The sequence below is a fragment of the Microtus ochrogaster genome, unplaced genomic scaffold (assembly GCF_000317375.1).
Source record: "Microtus ochrogaster isolate Prairie Vole_2 unplaced genomic scaffold, MicOch1.0 UNK12, whole genome shotgun sequence".
Classification (NCBI taxonomy): domain Eukaryota; kingdom Metazoa; phylum Chordata; class Mammalia; order Rodentia; family Cricetidae; genus Microtus; species Microtus ochrogaster.
The window spans coordinates 1,392,836-1,407,237 of NW_004949110.1; the positions used below are offsets into that span (position 1 = coordinate 1,392,836).

The window sequence follows — 14,402 nt, forward strand, 5'->3', positions numbered from 1 at the left end:
AAAAAAAAAAAAAAAAATCAGATGATAGGTAAAAATTGTATTTCATTTTGATGTGTATGCCTCTAGTTAATTAGATGTAGTATACTACAAATTCTTCTTCTCATATGCAGCTGTCTGATAACAATCTTTAGTTAACTTTTATAGTAGGATAAGTTCTCTTTATTTGTAGTTCTTTTTATACATGACTGGAAAAATGGATACTTGTTTCTCCTTGTCCATTTGCTCAGCTCAGTGTTATGCTTTGTTCTGATTCTTGTAAGATACTAAATCTTGATTATCATAAAAATGTACTAATTCTATATTATTTCCTTGAGAGTTTCTTGCAACATGCTGGAGTCATATTCTCCTTCCCTCCCCTAGCTATTTCCAGATCTATCTCACCTTCCCTAACCAATAATCTTTGTGTCAAAACAAAAACAAAACACATCAAGACCAATTTGTTGCCCAAATATTCTTGGATGTATTATCTTCCACTTGAGCATGGTCATTTACCAAGGACTACTTTGTTAGAGAAAACTGTCTTTTCCTCTCTAGCACTTAGCAACTGACTCCATGGTTTGGGGTAAAGTTGGATCCCTAATTGCTCTTCCATGCTGGGATTTGGTCTGGACTGGATTTATCAGGTGGTTCTTCTTGGGGAGAGTTTGTATTATGATTTCTAGCAGGTATCTGTCTAGTGGTTCTTGTTGCAAATATGTGAGTTGTTCCAAGCTGGGTTTTGCCATGTGGTTCTTACTATAGGCCTTTCATATGGGTCTAGGTGTGGGTTTGATCAGTTCCTACTGGGGATGTACCATCTTCTTCCTTCTGTAGTTCTGTTGGGTAGTTCTAAATGGATGCCTTCCAGGTAGTCCTTGATGGGGTTCCAATAGGCTGTTTTTTTTTCTGGAGATTCTTGCTGGGGATCTTCCATATTGTTCTTCCAGGTTCTGTCAATTGCTTCTTGCTGGCGGTCCTTTAGATGGTTGTTTCTATGTCTACTGTGTGGTTCTCTCTATGGGTCCCTCCTGTACTTATTCCTGGACTTTGCCCGTGTTACTCTGTCTGGGAAGTTGCCACGTAGTGACTGTCTTAGAACTCCTCTAAATGGAAGCTTCAAAAGCTCAACTGCTCTGCAATATGCAAGTTTTATGGTTTCTTCTCTCGACTTTCTGATGACACAGGTAAGAATGTTAAAATACTATAAGCCAAGATGGTCATCTCTACCTCTGCAGGTGACCCAGCTTAGACTTATAGTATGACAGTCCCAGGATGTTCAGTCCTCTTGCATAAGGGCCAACTTCCCAAAGATTTTTTTCTTCTAATACAACATGAGGATGTTAAGTTACAACTTTGTCCTGAAAGTCACTCCAAATCAAGTCTACTGTATTCTAGTGATCGTATCTCATAGACACAGCATGGGATGGAGAGATATGAAAATACTGATGCTGAGAGGCACAGTTAGCTGAGGTCATCTGTAAAGAAGTTTTTCATCTTTGCTGCTCTCTCAAATGGGGAAAAATACACCAACTTTCTATTAAACGAGATAGGTCTTTTGTCTTTAATATAATATAGGTCTTGTGTATTTCTTTAAAATTTTAAATTTTGAGAACTGCTTTTACCAACATGCCTTATTGCATACCACACAAGTAAATTCCATCCTAGACACAGATGTGGGCAGTGCATGGTATAGATCTTCTCTATTTGACTTTATTTGCAGTTTGCATGTTTGTCTTTCAGTTACACACATTTGTTGCTTAAAGGATTTATGGTATCTCAGTTCAAATATCATTATTAATGCAAGGTATTTGGGGTTACACTTACTGATTGCATATGTGTGTGTGTGTGTGTGTGTGTGTGTGTGTGTGTGTGTGTGTACACCAATTGATAAGAGATTGTTCCATCTTCAGAGAATCTAGGATGAGGGTAGACAGAGGAAGCAACTTTCATATTTCAGATTTTCCTGGCTTATAGCCTCATGTAGTTGTCTAAATATCTTTTTCTTAGACTGTCAAATTTTATCTCAAATCTCTGTCATGGTGAAATGAAACTATTTTTCAGGTTCTAAGAATAGTTTAGCAAACAAAACAGTACAAATGATAAATGTGAACTCTTAGATGATTTCAGCTGGGATTTATTAACAGAAGATGTATTTCTTCTTCTGGGTCATGAAGAACATTTTTTTTTCATTATGTGTATCCTCCAAGGAAGGTTATAGTGAAATAGACAAAATGTCAGAAATAATTAAGAAATATGTGGGGAATCTACCAACCAAAAATTACATCCTTTGGTGATGTCTAGTTTCGTCTTCTTGGTCCCTTGACATATATAAATACCAACATATCACATCTTTCAGATGATTCTGAGTAAGGTCAAAGCTGATGAGCACATGGTATAGTAAAAGCAGAAGACAAGAAAGACTTTCTCTGAGAAACTAGAGGTTGTAAGTTCTAGTCAGTCAATTTACATTACATACTTGATAAAGCCTCTAAAATCCTTTAATTATGTGAATAAAAGGCCTCCTGTATCTGTAGTCATTTTTATAAGTTTCAGACATACCTCTACATTATTATTTTATAATTCTATCATTTTAATTACAAAATTGCCTTTTAAGGGATTTCTATTTTCTCCTTACTTATTAGATTGACAGAGGAGTAAAATCAACACAGGCAAAGTGTAGCCCCCTGAATCAAACCCCTGGTTTCCTATGAGAGCCTGGTATAAATTTTTACCTCAGCTGATTTCTTTATTTCAATGGTACATACTTATAAAAATTTGATCATTAGCTATAAAAATAGATATAAAGCATTTACTTTTATTCAGCCTTTGAACACATAGATAAGAAATCCAACATAGAATTTTTATCTCACATTTTAAATTACTCATTATCAGTGGTAATTAAAAAAAATCCAATACAATCTTTTAAATGTACCATGTTAAAGAACTTAAAAATTTTATTCAAGTAATTAATTGTTCTGAAGATAATTGGAATTCTCATTATTTTTATAATACAAACATAAAAATGAGGTCCAGGGAGGACAAAAAACATCTTATTAAGTTTATTTTATAAGGAAGGGGAAACCCTGAGTTTACATCCTGCTTGTAAGACATCCTCCTTGATAGACTAGGAAGGATTAACACATCTTTCTCTGTTGATGGTCTCTTACTTCCCTTAACTTTTGCTTCTTGATGAACTTAAATAGAACAGAAGCTGCTAGTTCTCGGGCTTCTAAATATATCAGTCATAGTAAGCTCTTCTCTGAACCATCACCAATTTCCATAGATGGAATAAAAATAATCAATGTGACTTTTTTAACTTGCACAAATGTTTCAATATTTATTCAGAAATACGTTTATTTTATATAGTCTATATTTTGATTATTTATATATTGAAAAAATAGTCATAGAATGAGAAGGTAAAGATTATATTCTTATGCCTACAAAATATATTTGGGACGAACTACTAAGAACATTTGTAACTGTCAAATGAATTTTGATGTGACCCAGAGTACTTGAAAGGCTTGGGGTTGTGATTCAGGGGGCTACACTTTGCCCGTGTTGATTTTACTCCATCGGCATCAACAAAAAAAGGCATATCAATTCAGTAAGACTAAGCACCTACCCATGTATGAAGACTGAGCAAGGCAATGCAAAATAAGGAATAGGGTCCCAAAAGTAAGTAAAAGAGTCAGATAGCACTATTCCCACTGTTAGGAGCCCCACAAGAAGACCAAGCTGCACAACTGTAACATATATTCAGGAGGCTTACACCAGTCCCATGCAGGTTCCCTGGTTGTCGGTCAGTTCAACCTCTGTGAGCCCCTATGAGCCCAGGTTAGTTGATTCTGTGAGTTTTCTTGTGGTGTTCTTGATCCCTCTGGCTCCTACAATCCTTCCTCTCCGTCTTCTGCAGAATTACCTGAACTCCATTTAAATGTTTGTCTGTGGGTGGGTCTGTGTTTGTTTCCATAAGTGGCTGGAAGGCACCTTTCTGATGACAATTGGGCTAGGCACCAATTCTTCTGCTCTTAAATTTTTAATTTTAATTAAAATATAATTACAATTTAACCCCTTCATTTCTTCTCTTCAACCACTCTCATGACCCCTCCGCTCTCTCAAATTCATGGCCTGTTTCCCTTTGGCAATTTTTGTCAAAAATATATAAATATAATCTACTGAGTCTGTATAGTGATATTTGTATGTATATGATCTCAGAACTGATCTTTTGCTATTAAATAGCCAATTATAGGGTTTATCCCTGGGAAATAATAATTCTACCTCTCTCAGTAGTCACTGGTTACCCATAGTTCTTATCTGAGAGTGTACGTGTAATCCTTCCTTCCACATTAACATATATTTTGGTACTTTCATTGTTCAGGTCAGGTTTAGGCAGCCATACTGTTGAGTATTATGGGTTTAGCATCCTTGTCATTTCTAGGACACACCATCACACAGCAGAATTTTTTGTCTTCTGAATCTTGCAGTCTGAATGATGTCCTGAGTCTTAGGTATAAGAGTTGTATTGTGGACACATCCTTTGGTCTTGGCATGCAATGATCAGTTGTTTTCTGTATTATGACCAGATGTGGTTTTCTGTAATATTTCTATCTGCTGAAAAAAAAAAGGATTCTTTGATGATGGGTGAGAGCTCTTTTCTGTGGTTATAAGGATGAGTTAGAATACAATTGCTTCTCTGGTTTAGTAAAGCAGCAATAGTAGGTTCTCTACTAAGATTCATGACCTCACTAGTCATGGATAGTTATAACCTTTGATTGGGCAGGTCCATTGAATTCCCCTGCCCAACAACTTGAAAGGATTCTTATTTCTCATACTGGAGGTTGTATTAGACATCTATAGCTCTTGTGGGGTTTGTGAGGCAGACCAATTTGCCTAACTTCAAGTATGTGTGTGTGTGTAATTTTTGGTAAATATGCTTCCTTAAGGCATGTAAAAACAGCAATATTTCTTTTTAATTTTTTTTACTCTTTTTACTTATATGTGTCTGTATGGCATAGATATGTGTCCTTCTCGTGTGCTTGTAGTGCCTGTGTAGGTCAGAGGAGGGTGAAAGGTTCTCTGGAACTGTAGATGCCAGCAGCTCTGACGTATTCAAAATGGCTACTGAGAACCATGCTCATTTCCTCTCAAAGAACAGCAAGTAGCCCTCATCACTGAGCCATCTCTGTAGCCTCACATTTCTAGAATGTTTTAAAAACAGATTTTCATTTTGAGATCACGCATTACATAAAATATTTGGAACATTTTATAATAATGCCCTCTTTAAACGAGACTTTGGAAAACTTAAAAGTGAATAAATTAAAAACAAAACAAAAGACAAGTGTGGTGTCTTTCACTTTCATTCTCTTATATGAGGAGGCAAACAGTTAACCTTGTCTCAATCCTATGTTTCTCTGCAAAACCTTGGCTGAAAGAGAAAGTCAAGGAGCCCTTGAGGCAAGAGCTGAGGTTGACCTCCAACTTTGCATATGCATGTACATAACCTGTATGTACCATCTGGATACACATGCATATATACAGACACAAATAAATGAGCGAATAAAGAAGTAAAATGAAAGAATTAAGCAAACAAATGTATAAGGTTTAAGTTTATATAATTGGCTTAATATCAATTTATATGTTCAGTAAATTATAAAAATACCTTAAAATCTCATATTTAAACAAACAAATTAAGATGCTTCCATAAGTTTCGTATGCAGCACACAATGATGAATTGCAGTGCGAGATAGAACTTGAAGACATTGGGACATTCTTACTTGTTAGAAAGAAAAACAACTGGCTGAAAATTTCTCATAATCTAGGGATTTTCCACAAGCTAGAGAAAAAGCAATTATTCTCAGTTATGACTCCAAAATATATCATTCTAGGGGTAAGACAAAACTACAAAAATATCACATCGGTTGATACAAAACTTTACTTAAGAGAATATAATCTAAGGAAATAAATGGAAACCCATGAAAAAGATTTGTATGCAAGGGTTTTTAACAATAGTTTAAATTAAAATTTATAAAGCCATAGAATTTAATAATAGTGGAGCAATTCACATATAATGCTGATGTAATATCAGGCTGCTGTAAAAAATTGCTACCTTGATAGGATATGCCAACAAGCAACAGATTTCTGAAGGTCAAGAAGAAGAAGAAAGATGAATCTCACTCCCAAATATTCATGAAAGAACAAAATAAAGTGATATAGTTATTGTTATATTTTACACCATCTTAATTTTCTTCAACTTTGCTAAATTTTCTTAATTTTTAACAAGGAATTTGTATTAACCTTGTAAATCATGAAAAATGAATGGATTAAAATACAGAAGATGAAATTTTTACATTTTCTATTGAACACATTGATTTAGAGATTAAATTGTTATTTAAGTGCATTGAAAGTTATTCAGCTGTGATAATTGAGTCTTGTCACAGGGCCCCAAAGCCTCAAGTAAAATTACAATATGAGGTTCTCAACTTTTGAATAAGAAGTAAAAGGGGCATTTAGCTGCTGAATATCCACTGGTAATAAGAAACCTGACTTTTAGTATCAAAATATATCTGAAAACGATAGAACTAAAAGGTTACCTGAGTAGAAGTCAGAGTTTGAAAGCATTAATTTTGTTCTTGTTGCCAAGGCAACCATTTCTTTTCATGATAGGTTCAGACAGTGGTTCAAGGGGAAACTGCCTTTTGGTTTTGTGGACTCTTTTCCCACCTTCGTCAACCTCCAGACTCCTGTCGACAGAGAAGAAGACATTGGAAAAGTAAAATAGTGATTACTGCTCTGTGTATTTTACTGTAATCTTAGCAAATCATAATCCTGCAGAATATTTCCATCTGATACCAAGCTAATACCAGTAAGAATTATTGAATGATATATAATAGAATTTTAAAATGTCCAATATATTTATGTATATATTATATCAGTCTATCCATGCATTTTAAATTAAATTATTACCTTAAGGTCTTTTGTCTCTAATGAACCTTCTGAGAAGGTTAGCTGCTCTGTTCTATATGCCACTTGTCACTGGAGATAATAATTGTCATCTCACCTTAGGCATCAAATTGTTATCTCTTTCTATTTCTCTTTAGCCAAGAACTTGGTATTTTTTTCCTTATGTTCACAAAGGCTCAGAAGGACAAAGATCAAAAGAAAACTTTTCATTAAGATCAGCTTAAAGGTCTTGCAATAATAAAGAAGAAGTTCAACACAGAATATTGGAATGAGCTGGCAATTGTGCATAGGTTCAAAAGTCCAAGGACTTGCACTGGTCTGGTCGCTCATTCCTAGGAGCCAGAGGCAGCAGATGTCACCTACCAAAAGAAAGAGTTCAACTTTGCCAGGAGAAGGTCAGCTGACCTCCAAGATTACTAACACCAGTAGGGCTCCAGGCACCATTGTGCATCATTCTGGTCTAATAATTCCTGTTCCTATAGGGACCATGATTTCCCCTACTGTTCACTTTCTTGTCTGTTGACCTAGAGTGTAGATTTCTACCTCCACCATCTGACCCATTAACTCTTTCAGAATGAGAAACAGATAAGTTTCCCAGAAGCTTTCTCTCCATAGTAGCTCAGCATTCCCAATTCTAGTTTGTAGCTTATCTCTTTTAGATCAGGGCAAAATAGCTTTCAAATTAGATTCTGTTAACTCTACATCAGTTGTTTATGAATCTCACTGGGTTTTAGTCCAATGGTCTAATATCATCCACATATTTTTTTTTGTTGAAGGTCCTTCCTGATACTGCATCCTTGCAGAATGGGTGTGCACCAAGTGAGTAGAATTCCAATAGCCAAGTTGTTTAACAAGAAATATTCATGAAGTAATTTAGGAACCTTATTCTTCTGTGACCTTATCATAAAACTTTCTGAGATTTAGCAATGGATTTCTTAGTCACTCTTATATTTGTATTTAGTTATTTTTCATTTATTGAAAATAGATTTTTTTTATAAAATATATCCTGGTTATGGCTTCACCTCTCCCAATTCCTCCCAGATCCTTTCCTTCGCTCCTCCATATGAATCCATACCCTTTCTGTCTCTCAATAGAAAACAAACAAAATAAGCATTTAAAAGTAATATTAATATAAGATAAAATAATAACAAACAATCCAGAGAGGACAAAACAAACAACAAACAAAAACAAAATAATAAGAAGAAAAAGAAGCAAAGCTAAAGCACAAGAAACACATATAGATGAAGAAACACACATGTTCATACACATATAGATGAAGAAACATATATATTCATATATACAGGGATCCCATAGAAACACAAAATTGGAAATCATAATATGTATGCTGAGGACCTGTACAGAAAAAAATAGGCTGGGTGGTGATGATAAATGCCTTTAATTCCAACAATTGGGAGGTAGATGCAGGAGGATCTCTGGGTTTGAGACTTGCCTGCTCTATAGAGCAAGTTCTAGGATAACCAGGTCTACTACCCAAAGAAACCCTGTTTCAAAAAAACCAACAACAACCAGAAACAAAAGAAAATTCCCTGACAAAACATTATGAGATAAACAACCTCCAAAGATGACCGTGGAGTTCATGCTGTGTTGAACATCTACTGCTCTGAGGAGTGGTTTGTATCCTCAGTAAGACTGTTGAAGAAATTAATTTTTCTTTTGTGAGTGCTTACCAATTGGATATAGCTTCTGGGTTAGGGATGGGTTTGCACCCACTTCCCCTCTCTGCAATGGGACCCCCATCTGAAGCATACACATGAAGGCCCTGTGCTTGCTGCCACAGGATCTGTGAGTTCGTATATACATCCCCAGCTGTATTTAGAAGACTTTGTTTCTTTGGTGTCGCCTTTCCCCTCTGGCTCTTACATCTTTCTGCTTCTTTTTCCGCAGGGTTCCTTGAGCCGTTATGAGAGAGATTTGATGGAGATGTCCTTTTTAGGACTAAGTGTTTCAACACCCAACACCTTTTACTCGCTGCATAGTGTCTGATGTGAGTCTCTCTCTGTGTTTGTTCCCATCTGATCCAGGAGGAAGCTTTTCTGATAATGGCTGAGCAAGTCAGTGATATAAAAGTACAGCAGCATATCTTTAGGAGTCATTTTGTTGTTCTATTTCTTTAGCAGAATTGTAGTATTTGGTTTTCCACTGGGTCCTTGGCCTATCTGGTCTTTGGTCTTGGATACACAAGCACGGTGAAGGATTGAGGAGGAGGGCTTAATCCAACCAGATACTGCTTGATTAGTCCCACAAGCTTTGTGCCATTATTGCACTAACATTATCTTACAGGTAAGTCATCACTGTGGATCCAAGGGTTTGTAGCTGGGTTGGTGTTTACCTTTCTCCTTTCGTGGAATGCAAAGTACTTTCCAGTACCATGCACACTAGTCCATAGGTATGAAGGTTTTAGATAAACACTATCTTGATTTTTCCATGTTCAGTGAATTGTGTAGTGTTGTTTCAGGGATAGGGCCTTCCTGTCAGTTTGTGGAAAGCAACCAATAACCTTGGCAATAAACTTGTTGGGGCCAATTATGTCCTGGCCTTCAGCTGCTCTTCCCTGTCTAGAGCCTTCTAATTGAAGTTACTAGAAGCTGTACCTAGCCTAGAGGATCAGAGGATGGGATTTTCACCTGTTGGCCATTGACTGCAGAGTATTTAAGCCTCCATGGTGCTATTAAAGAAGGGCTTTTGTACCAGCGATCGGAGGTCCGTGTGTCAGTCTGTCTCTGTGTGTGTTTCCTCAAGCTCCAGCCCCTTGCCCGAAGCTCGCGAACTGGGTTCTAGCACATAGAGAGCATACGGGGGTGCAGTGTGCGGCAACAACTTGGTTAGATCTAACCTATTCCCGGTACTGGACGCTTATGGTAGTAAGAAGAGATGTTTAGTTGGTGTCCATCACCCCTGTTATTGGTAATTTCATTTAGATTGCGTTCATACATGGATGTATGTTTTTGAAGCATTTACTGTATCATTTCCATTCAACCCCTCAAATGGTCTTAATTTTAGCTCTCCCTCCTAATATTTCCTCCCTTACCCCTTCTTTCATCCCCTTCCCCATTTGATACTCCTATTCCACTGTCCTGCCTCAATCACCCATGACTATCTAGTCCATTTTTTTTGTCCTAGGGAGATATATATGCCCCCCTCCCCCCAGTCCCTTACTCTAGACCTAACCTCCATGGGTCCGCGTATTGTAGCTTGGTTATCATTATCTTAGTAGCTAATATTCAACTGTGAACAAATACAGACCATATTTTTCTTTCTTGGTCTGGGTAACTCATTCAGGAGAATTTTTTCCCAGGTCTATCCGTTTATCAGCAAATTTCAGGATGTCCTTTCTTTATCTATTCATCTATTGAAGGGAATCTAGGCTATTTCCAATTTCTGCCTATTATTAACAGAGTATAAATAAACATGGTTGAGCAATGGTCTTGGGAATAGGATGAAAGATCCCTTAGGTATAAGAGTGGTATAGCTAGATCTTGAGATAGATCTATTCCCAGCTTCCTGGGGAACTGACATATTGATTTCCATAGTGACTCTACAAATTAATCACTTGCATGAGTGTTCCCCTTGTGCCAAGTTGTTACCAGTATGAGCTATCATTTGTTTATTGATCTAGGCAGTTCTGACCAGCTTGGGAAGGAAGGGTTTACCTGTCTTCAGGTTATAGTCCATCACTGAGAGTAGCCTACTGGAGAACCTGGAGCCAGGAACTGAACCAGAGACCATGGGAAGAACCCTACTTACTGGCTTGCTCTGCCTGATTTCTTTTCCCACCCCGGACTATCTCCCCAGTGTTGTCATCACCCACGGTGATCTGAACCCTCTCAGATCAACCACTAATGAATCAAATGCCCCCCACAGAGTTCCCTCCTTTGAAAATGCACACACTGCCTTCTGATACTATGAAAGCTAGTTATCAGGGAAGGCTTTAAGGTCAGTTCCAGTTCAGGGAATTCAGAGCCTGTACTAAAGTTCATGATGTCTTTAAAAATAGAGATTTACCTTCTTCCTCTGGGGGCAGTAACCAAGAGCAATAACAATAGCCTGCAATGTTTGGAAGCCTTTTGGACAACCCTGACCAACAACTCTAACGGGGGGCCTCTCATGCCTTGTGTTGAGGTTTTTACTAGGTGGTCTATGATTCTTTGGAGTGAGAGCATTGTTAGCCCAGATGGAAATTTTTCATTTAAATCATCTCTTTGTATACCTATTTGCATGTATTATAGGTATTTTAGGAAGATAGTTATGATTTTAGGAAGATAGTATGATTTCTTATGCCATTTTTAGGTATCATCACTGTTATTTTACCCTCTTCCCTGTGGAGAGAAAGCTTTTTGTAAATGCCAATATAATCTAATTTTAATGTCTATTATAATGTTAGTAACAAAATAAATGAGGATTTATATAGAAGACTCAGCTGTTAGGAGCACTCGCTGATCTTTCAGAGGTACTAAGTTTGGGTCCCAGGACCCACATGGGACAGTTCATAACTAACTGCAACCCTGGTTCTGGGGAATCTTCTTCTTCTCATCCCCATGATCACCTTCATACACATATGAATGCATACAAGCACACTCACACTTTTTTAAAAAGTATTTTAAAGTATAAAAATTAAATCAAATTTTAATAAAATTTGTTAGTGTAAATCCATGTAACATGTGCATGTCTTAATATAAAAAAATACAGGCAACACATGTGAAGATGCATACAAATTCTAAACACCAGTTGGGCTAATTGATGATAATAGGCTAGACTAAACTCAACTCCTATATTTTACTTTACTTTCTTAACTTCCTATTTATACAGGATGCTTCTGATAAGCATGTCTTTGTAGCTTAATTTCTAATGATAAAACTTTTTTTTTTTTTTTTGGTTTTTCGAGACAGGGTTTCTTTGTGGTTTTGGAGCCTGTCTTGGAACTAGCTTTTGTAGACCAGGCTGGTCTCGAACTCACAGAGATACGCCTGCCTCTGCCTCCTGAGTGCTGGGATTAAAGGCGTGTGCCAGCACCGCCCGGCTGATAAAACTTTTATAATATAGATTGTGTTATAATAATATAAGGAATTTATCAAGCAAAAATAAAATTCATGATTCAAACACAAAGATTTGGAGTTACAATGATCCTTAAGTATAGCATAAATGATAATGATTTAGAAATAAACTATAAATTTAAAGCTGCTTGTTCTTCTCAAGATGTATTTTTAAATTAATAGAAAACGAGAGATAAAAGTATGACAAGAATCCCTTCTTTTCTTCCTTATATTGTCACAGGATCTACTAAAGGATTGAAGACATGAATGATGCTAAAATACTTTGTGGAACATAATCTACAGTGCTTGGAGGCTTGATTGGGAAGTGCAGCGTACATTACCTCATTTAAACAACAGTTTACCATTTATTATGTAACATTCTATAACAGTCTAAATTCAATTAATTTTAACAAAAATACAAGTAAAATATTAAGTTTTTTGACTTTCAAATGTAGTCTTGCTTGGTTAGTATTGTATAAGAGTCTGCTAAATGCAGCATCGCTACCCATGAATTTTAATTTTGCCTTTTATTTACATCTATGATGTTTTACCTTTCTACTTAATAGCTGCTTAATCTGAGGAGCAGATAGGAAGCCAAAGTAGAAATTTGAAAAGTTATAAATTATGTAAAACTGCATAGTAAAACAAAAAAATAAATCAAAGAAAATATGTGATGAAGAGCATTCTGTTTTATCCCTTCCAGGAATCCGCTAATGGTGTAACACACAACCATATTGAAAGTGTTGTGTTTTTTGAAATGTCAAATGTTACTGTTGTTTATTAATACCTATTACTTGGTGCAGGCAGCCTCTATTATAATTTAGCTGTTCTAAGTTTGACTTAGAAGTAGAATAACTAAGTTTAGAGCACTGCAGATTTATAAAATATATCATTTCAAAAATAAATAAATAATTTCTGAGCTGTGGCTCCTCGGGCATGTTGATAAACAGTAGTCAATTTCAATTTTACCTAATTGACTTTATTAGAGTTTTATTTTTGCGGCTCACAATACTATTTTGAGGTGACCGCACCTAGACTCCATAACATGTCATTCCTTTTTTGATAAAATATTTATGGCAAAATTCTTAAAGCATTTTTATGTGGTGAGAGTAGCAACAGGATAAAATAAACCGGTATTCAGCCCTTGGCATTTAGTTCCCAAATGTTTTGTTCTGGCAGCAAATCTAAGCCTGCATTTTGTTCTGACGGTTTCCCAATTCTCTGCTGACAACCTACCATCTTAGTCACACACTGGACAGCAGTATCTTGCATCTTCCTGGAAAGGTGCATTTACCTACACTTTGGTACCCTTTGAGTGTCCTTGAGAATGGCTTCACTGGACACCAAAGGAGAAAAACAGCCAACCTGACTTATCCTGGTAAACCTTAAAAATAACAATAGGAAAGACAGTAATTTATGTACTGAATGCCCTTCTTTTCTGTTCAGCACATTTTGTAGAGTATCTCATTTTCTAAAGCACCGTGAGAGGTCATCTTTAATGAAATCAAAGCTTTTAAGGGGGAAAGGACTGATGATATTGGAGCCTGATAGTCTCCCTCCACCAGACAGGCTTGGCATTTGCTGCTTAAGTTAGCACAGCATTAGCTGCAAGATGCATGAGTTCCAAAATGATTCTAAGTGTTCATTTAACATGAGGCTTCCTTTGAGAAAAAGCTGCCAGTGGTGCATAATTGTGCCAAATGTGCAGTAGTTTCATAATGTGGGGCTGTAATCCACTAGGAACTAAGTCCTGCTATTACTCTCTTCAGGGAGACTTCTAACATTCCACTCTTCTTATTGTGCATTGTAACCTGGAGTAGTTACAGCTTATTGGACATACCCTTAACAATTTGTGCATGTGTTGATGCTTTCATAATGTAAGTCAGAACAATGCATTTATCAATTGGACGGGAACCACAAAATGGAGCATCCAGAGAATAATTTCCTTACTTCTAATAAATTATTCTTCCCTTTTACCTATGATGACTGTGGTTAGAATAGAATTTAATCACTAAAATGATATAATTATCACATTGAGCGATAACGGGAATATTTTATTCATTGACAAAGTAAGCCTATTTTCATTCGAGAAAATGGAATATGGCTTTCTGAAAATGTTGAGCTGGTCAGGCACAAGCTTGAATAAGAAGATTTCAGTTCACTGTGCATAAGTTGGGGTGGGTGTGCACGTACGTTCCAGTGTTGACAAGCACTTGTCTAAAGAATAAGACCAGGACCATTTCCCAAAGCTCAAGCACATTCTGTAACTGCTCGGATAGGAAGTGAAGAAAATCTTATCCTACTGAACCAATCAGGGCCCTTCGAGGCAGCAGAACGCAATTTTCCAAATTGAAATCTCGCCAATAAGCTGAGACTAGTGCCTCTATTCTTCCAGAGAGCACCAGACCTCTG

General features: G+C 36.6%; 1 long non-coding RNA gene across 1 annotated transcript in view; it reads left to right on the forward strand.

Annotated features, from left to right (window-relative positions):
- LOC113458244 overlaps positions 1 to 12,660 on the forward strand; it is a 24,992-nt gene extending 12,332 nt beyond the window's left edge. Inside the window, exons 2-3 of the long non-coding RNA XR_003378651.1 lie at positions 8,845 to 8,944; positions 12,232 to 12,660. This is a non-coding gene — a long non-coding RNA (uncharacterized LOC113458244). The remainder of the gene's footprint in view (positions 1 to 8,844; positions 8,945 to 12,231) is intronic.
- The last annotated feature ends 1,742 nt before the right edge of the window (positions 12,661 to 14,402 follow it).